Source organism: Rana temporaria, chromosome 8, assembly GCF_905171775.1.
Source record: "Rana temporaria chromosome 8, aRanTem1.1, whole genome shotgun sequence".
Taxonomy (NCBI): domain Eukaryota; kingdom Metazoa; phylum Chordata; class Amphibia; order Anura; family Ranidae; genus Rana; species Rana temporaria.
In genome coordinates this window covers 112,226,177-112,234,469 of record NC_053496.1, presented here as the reverse complement: position 1 = coordinate 112,234,469, position 8,293 = coordinate 112,226,177, and positions in this window count along the sequence as shown.

Below are 8,293 nucleotides of genomic sequence, written 5' to 3'. Positions count from 1 at the left end.
CCTAAATATCCATAACCAGACCCGTTATCCGAGCATGTTGACCTGGCCGGCCGCAGAAAAGAGGGGGGACAGAGTGCGGCCCCCCCCTCTCCTGAACCGCACCAGGCCACATGCCCTCCACATGGGGAGGATGTCCCCATGTTGATGGGGACAAGGATCTCATCCCCACAACCCTTGCCCGGTGGTTGAGGGGGTATGCGGGCGGGAGGTTTATCAGAATCTGGAAGACCCCTTTAACAAAGGGGACCCCCAGATCCTGACCCCCCCTGTGTGAAATGGTAATGGGGTACACTGTACCTCTACCATTTCACGAAGGAAGTGTAAAGTCTTGTAAAAAAAACACACTGACACCAAAGAATAAAGTCCTTTATTAAAAAAAATGCAGCAGCATCCCGAACCTCCTCTCACCGCTGGGCACAGCCCAGCGAATGAGCGGCTGAAGCTGTGACATTTCTTATATAGAGGAGGCAGAGCCACCCGTCACGTGACCCCGCCCCCTCTGCTACATCACTGGGTAAGCCTGAGAAGAGGAAAGGTCTTTCCTCTTCTTGGGCTTACCCAGTGACGTAGCAGAGGGTACCTCAGAGGGGGCGGGGTCACGTGATGGGTGGCTCTGCCTTCTCTATATAAGAAATGTCACAGCTTCAGCCACTCATTCGCTGGGCTGTGCCCAGCAGTGAGAGGAGGTCCGGGATGCTGCTGCGCTGGATGAATGGATGTTCTCATCGCCGGAGCGGAGATCACCCGACGCAGGGTCTTCTCATCGCGGGAGATCACCCGCAGCCGTCGCAGGATCAGGACAACGCAGGAAGCCAGGAACGAGTGGATTTCTCACCGCTGGATGTTTTTTTTTTTAAATAAAGGACTTTATTCTTTGGTGTCAGTGTGTTTTTTTTACAAGACTTTACACTTCCTTTGTGAAATGGTAGAGGTACAGTGTACCCCATTACCATTTCACACAGGGGGGGGTCAGGATCTGGGGGTCCCCTTTGTTAAAGGGGTCTTCCAGATTCTTATAAACCTCCCGCCCCCATACCCCCACAACCACCGGGTAAGGGTTGTGGGGATGAGACCCTTGTCCCCATCAACATAGGGACATCCTCCCCATGTTGAGGGCATGTGGCCTGGTGCGGTTCAGGGGAGGGGGGCCGCACTCTGTCCCTTCCTCTTTTCTGCGGCCGGCCAGGTCAACGTGCTCGGATAACGGGTCTGGTTATGGATATTTAGGGGGAACCGCACGTCATTTTTGTTTTAAATTGACGGCGGGGTTCCCCTGAATATCCATACCAGACCTGAAGGGTCTGGTTATGGATATTTAGGGGGAACCGCACGTCATTTTTGTTTTAAATTGACGGCGGGGTTCCCCTGAATATCCATACCAGACCTAAAGGGTCTGGTTATTGAATTTGCGGGGACCTCCGCACATTTTTTTTTCTAAAAGTCCGTGTCCCATTGACTACAATGGGGTTCGGAGTTCGGGTTCGGTTTTTTTTTAAAGTTCGGGTTCGGACCCGAACTCGAACATCCAGGTGTCCGTTCAACTCTACTCTTAACCAGAGCACAAAAAAATAAACTCTTAACCAGAGCAAATATAAAATCCAAAAAAAATCACTGGCCCCGGCGCGGGCTACGCCTGGTGCCCAGGTTCCTGGCCCTCAATTTCCTGGGGGGAGTCTCATTTGGGGGGGGTGGGGCATCAGGTGGAGGAGCATCCCCAGGTGGAGGAGCATCCCCAGGTCCCTCCCTGGCTGCCTGTCTGCCCTCCAAAGCCACCGCTATGCAGGTGAGCAGGGCCTCCTGGGAAGCTGTCTGGGCCTAAACAGCCATTCGTAGGCACCTGACCTCCCCCACAAGTTCTGCTTTTGTATTCTGCAGCTCACCCAGGCTGGTGATTGTGGCTGCGCTGTTTCCAGCCACATCTTGTAGAGCATCTGGTACTGCTCCCGAGGAGGACAGGCTGTTGGACAGGCGCCTCAACTCCACCACGATTTCCCCCATATGGCGGCTTTGCTGGTCCTGCTGCCTGGCCAGATTTTCGTGCAGCATTCCTGCCACACCCCTTGTTTGGTGGGTCACCTTCCTGGGGACAGGAGTGGCTGGGACCCTTGCATAGGGGGAGGACCTTGAGGGGCTGGAGATGAGGGGGATGGGACGGGAGGGACTGGAGAGGGTGTTGAAGGACCCTGAGGGGCTGGAGATGCGGTGGCTTTGTGATGATCCTGCCACCACATGCGACTCATCCAAAAATAGGAAGACCTCCTGATCGGTGTGGACCACCTCTTCATCGACCACCACCTCATAACCGACCTCCTCAACCACCTCCTGCGCGGAGGACTGCCCACTCCCCTCCACCAAGGCCTGTTGGCTTCCCAGGGGGTCAGCCACAGAAGCAGGCTGCTCAGGGGATGATGGTGTGTGCCGGCCACTGGCAGCATTGGATGGCCCCGCTCTCTCCTGCACACCTGTGGATGACACAAAACATTCACATGTTGGTGGACCCACACACTTGTCACATGTCCCCCCCCCAAACATGCTACACACCAGATAGAAGATAAAACACACTTACCTGTCCTCATGGGCGGCTCACTTGAGTCATGGCCCTCCAGGCCCTCCACCTGCTCCCTCCGAAGGAAGCGGGCAATGACTTCCTCCTCTTCTGAGAGCCTGATAGTACAGGCTGGCCCCCCTCCAGTGCCCCTGGCATGCTTAGCAATGGTGGCCATCTTATTCCTGACCACACCACGCAGGTCATTCATCTTTTTCTGAATGTCCTGGGGGGTCCTGACCTCATGGCCTAAGGCATTGACCTGGGCAGTAACTCTCTTAAGGATCTCCTCCTTTTTGGTTTTGCTGGTGCTGCCACTGTCTGCACCATGGAGACGAGAATCATATCTCTCCATAGCAGAGACTATGATGATCCTCTCATCTTGTGTGAAATTTTTCTTCCTTCTTTCCTTCCTGGGTACAGGCATTGCAAAGTGAACGCTCCAAGATCTCACACCACCAACAGAAATAAATGGAGTCACTTTGCACTCGTTGGGCGCATGTGGTGACGCTTTTATGCACTAGGCCGGCCCAACTCAGCAGGGATTTACGCTTAATGTTGGTTTGCGCATGCGCAGAGGGCGGGGCACGTCCGGCGCATGCTCAGTTCGGTCTGGACATCATTTGCATGGGGTCACGGTTCATTAGAATGCTTCACGCCCACATCCCTCCTACCGTCACTTGCGCCTGCTTACGCCGACACATTTAAGTTACGCGAGCGCATCGTAGGACGCTTGTGGTCTGGGAATCTGGCCCAGCTCTCTCCAAGTTAAGCCGTCGTAGCGCATCTGAGATGCGCTACGCCTGACTAAATATGCGCCGATCTACGAGAATATGTGAACAAATGAAAAAGGATGAATACCAAATAAATGAATATTCAATAATATTAAGTGATAATAAAAATATAAAAGTCCATAAAGTGTCCAATAGTGAAAAAACGAAATTGATAATCTTCCACCAAGAGAAAGCACCAGTGTGGTAAAAATCCAATCTGCTTACCAGATCCACTGACTGTTTATTACAGCGGTCAGTTGAGCCCATAGATATTTAAAGTCCTCTCAAGCAGACTAATATCCAGCAGGTGGAAAGAGGAAGAGTCAAATCATCAGCTTCAAACTCCAGTGAATGAGAAATGAACGCTCATATAATTAAGGGAAAAAAAGAAGAACAGGGATGCTCCATGGTGAAGTACTGCGAGTAAAAGGTCTTTAATGTAAAGTATTGCACTTACAATTCAGTAGAAGTAGAATGGCTTGTAAAAAAACACAGCGTGTGCGGTCAATCGAATCCTAACAGCTGTTCTCCGTGTGTGTGGCTCTCTTCCGTACAAGCAATCTACGTACGTTTCGTCATAAGACGTCGTCGGGGATGGACCAAATGACGCGCACGCCATCGCAAAGGCTTTAAATAGTGTTGAATCGCCATCTTAACTATGGGCAAACACTAAGGGCAATCGGAACGGCTTAATACACACTGGAGAATACTCATATAAACACATGAGGCTGATAGAAGACAAAATGCAAGTGACTGCCATCTTGTGGAGAAATGGGAGAAGAGTCTTACACCACATGGAGACACAGCAATAGGAAACGAAGGGAAACAATATACACATTATACAAATCATATAAATAAATAATTACATAAATAAATATGTGTATGTGCAATCTATACAATTCATGATAATATAAAACCTTTAAATTCATGATAATATAACAATATAAAACCTGAATAAAATTTATTTTTACTATTAAAAAACTTTTTAAAATGTTATTAAATAAAAAATATTTTTTATTTATTAAAAAAAAACGTTTTTGTTATTATAAACATGGAGGGAAACTATACGTTACTAAGAAAACAATTGATGTCCCACTCCACATTTATCTGTGCCTCTCCAGGGAGCGTTGAGTTTTTCAATAGGGAGGAATAAGGTTCCATGAATCTGTTTGTTGTGGTATTTAGCATTTATTCCTCCCTATTGAAAAACTCAACGCTCCCTGGAGAGGCACAAATAAAGTACGCTCTATATCTAAATCTGAAACCCAGTGGATCTTTAATATGAAAAGTTTTGTCCCTTTTGGGTTGAATGTGGAGTGGGACATCAATAGTAACGCATAGTTTCCCTCCATGTTTATAATAACAAAAAAGTTTTTTTAATAAATAAAAAATATTTTTTATTTAATAACATTTTAAAAAGTTTTTTAATAGTAAAAAGTTAAAAAAACTTTTTTGTTATTATAAACATGGAGGGAAACTATGCGTTACTAAGAAAACAATTGATGTCCCACTCCACATTCAACCCAAAAGGGACAAAACTTTTCATATTAAAGATCCACTGGGTTTCAGATTTAGATATAGAGCGTACTTTATTTGTGCCTCTCCAGGGAGCGTTGAGTTTTTCAATAGGGAGGAATAAATGCTAAATACCACAACAAACAGATTCATGGAACCTTATTCCTCCCTATTGAAAAACTCAACGCTCCCTGGAGAGGCACAGATAAATGTGGAGTGGGACATCAATTGTTTTCTTAGTAACGTATAGTTTCCCTCCATGTTTATAATAACAAAAACGTTTTTTTTAATAAATAAAAAATATTTTTTATTTAATAACATTTTAAAAAGTTTTTTAATAGTAAAAATACATTTTATTCAGGTTTTATATTGTTATATTATCATGAATTTAAAGGTTTTATATTATCATGAATTGTATAGATTGCACATACACATATTTATTTATGTAATTATTTATTTATATGATTTGTATAATGTGTATATTGTTTCCCTTCGTTTCCTATTGCTGTGTCTCCATGTGGTGTAAGACTCTTCTCCCATTTCTCCACAAGATGGCAGTCACTTGCATTTTGTCTTCTATCAGCCTCATGTGTTTATATGAGTATTCTCCAGTGTGTATTAAGCCGTTCCGATTGCCCTTAGTGTTTGCCCATAGTTAAGATGGCGATTCGACACTATTTAAAGCCTTTGCGATGGCGTGCGCGTCATTTGGTCCATCCCCGACGACGTCTTACGACGAAACGTACGTAGGAGTGGCCAACGCGCATCTCGTCATCGCTTGTACAGAAGAGAGCCACACACACGGAGAACAGCTGTTAGGATTCGATTGACCGCACACGCTGTGTTTATTTACAAGCCATTCTACTTCTACTGAATTATAAGTGCAATACTTTACATTAAAGACCTTTTACTCGCAGTACTTCACCATGGAGCATCCCTGTTCTTCTTCTTTTCCCTTAATTATATGAGCGTTCATTTCTCATTCACTGGAGTTTGAAGCTGATGATTTGACTCTTCCTCTTTCCACCTGCTGGATATTAGTCTGCTTGAGAGGACTTTAAATATCTCTGGGCTCAACTGACCGCTGTAATAAACGGTCAGTGGATCTGGTAAGCAGATTGGATTTTTACCACACTGGTGCTTTCTCTTGGTGGAAGATTATCAATTTCGTTTTTTCACTATTGGACACTTTATGGACTTTTATATTTTTATTATCACTTAATATTATTGAATATTCATTTATTTGGTATTCATCCGTTTTCATTTGTTCACACATTTTGAACTTTCACATATTAATTAGCGCTGTACCTTTCTTTTGTATGTTATATTGTTTTGCTTTAGGTATTTTGAGCAATAGGTACCAGCTGCTTTGTCACTTATCACATTTCAATATTTTTATCACTAGATAGCGCAGTGTTTTTCCTAGGGTTTTTCCCAAGGTTTTTCCCTACGAGAATATGGCCCTAAGGTTTTATCAGAGCTGAGGCATGAAAACCTTACCACAGATGAATTCCTTATCCCATCCTGAATTCAAATCCCGGAGACGAGCCCCCACCGAAGGAAATGCAAATGGTACCTGACGAACCAACCCTGGGGCTAATGGTGCAATCTTACCAGAACCCTCGGTCACCATGAAACATTTCTTAGAACAGAAGATACACAGAGTGGGCCAGATTCAGATACAAGTTACGACGGCGTATGCCCAGATACGCCGTCATAACTCTGAGTGTGCGGGGTCGTATCTATGCGCCTGATTCTTAGAATCAGTTATGCATAGATTTCCCTAAGATCCGACCGAGTCGTATCTTAGTTGCATATTTACGCCGGACGCTAGGTGGCACTTCCGTATATTTACACGTAGAATATGTAAATTAGGTAGATACGCCGATTCAGAAACGTACGTCCGCCCGGCGCATTTTTTTACGTCGTTTGCATAAGACTTTTTCCAGCGTATAGTTACCCCTGCTATATGAGGCATACGCAATGTTAAGTATTGACGTCGGGCCAGCGTCAAATTTTCCGTCTATTACGTTGTTTGTGTAAGTCGTTCGCGAATAGGGCTGTGCGTAAATTACGTTCACATCGAAAGCATTGACTATATGCGGCATAATTTGGAGCATGCGCACTGGGATACGTTTACGGACGGCGCATGCGCCGTTCGTTAAAAACTTCATTTACGTGGGGTCACACTGAATTAACATTAAACACGCCCACATCTCCCAATTTTGAATTAGGCGGGCTTACGTCGGCCCTTATACGCTACGCCGCCGTAACTTTGGGCGCATAATCTTTCTGAATACCATACTCGCGTCACAAAGTTACGGCGGCGTAGCGTATAGGAGATACGCTACACCCGCCTAAAGATACACATTTGTATCTGAATCTGGCCCAGTAAGTTCAAAGAAAGTGGCTGCTTTATTTTGGCATACATACAGTTATATTTGGTGTGGCACACCCAATCAGAATTGCCTACAGTGTGGGAGGGGGAGTGGTTAGTAAAATGGGTGTACATTTCATAACATTAATAGTTGGATAACCAACCCTTTAAACATGGCTTCCATGAGTCATCTAGAGCATGATCACCTGCCCTAATGACTCATGATCATAAGTTTGGTGTTTCTCATTAAACAGGAAGTAAGGGCCAGATCCTCAAAAGGGATACGCCGGCGTATCTACTGATACGCCGTCGTATCCCTGTTTCTATCTTTGGAACTGATCCACAGAATCAGTTTTCAAAACATAGGCAGAAGATCCGACATGTGTAAGGGACTTACACTGCCGGATCTTAGGATGCAGTACTGCATCCGCCGCTGGGGGCATTTCGTGTCAAAATGCCGCTTCGGGTATGCAAATTAGCACTTACGGAGATCCACAAAGCTTTTACGCTTCGTTTTTTCTCCGTAAGTATTAAGTTGCATGTGTAAAATTAGTGCTGCTTTTACAAAGTGTAAACTGTTAACACCTTGTAAAAGTAGACCCTTCTTACCCGCGACGCTGTTATTTTTATTTTTTTTTATTTTTTTTTTCCCGCCGTATCTTTTTTTTTTTTCGACGCAATTTTTTTGACCCGTCGCGATTCACGAAGCTCGGCGTAGCGTAATTTCGCGCTATGCACGTCGGGAAAATGACGTCACGAGCATGCGCAGTACGTCCGGCGCGGGAGCGCACCTAATTTAAATGGGACTCGCCCTCATTTGAATAGGAACGCCTTGCGCGGGCGGAATTTAAGTTACACACCCGAAAATTTCTAGGTAAGTGCTTTGTGGATCGGGCACTTAGGTAGAAATTTTCCGGCAGTGTAACTTAAATGGGAAAAGATAAGTTACGGCGGCTGGCTGTGGATCTGGCCCTAAGTTCCAGACAGTACATCACAGATGCAAAAAAGTGTCTACGCAGACAATTTTAATGCATGGCACACTCCTGTGTGCTTTTGCAGAAAACTGTCATAAAGTTAAGCCTT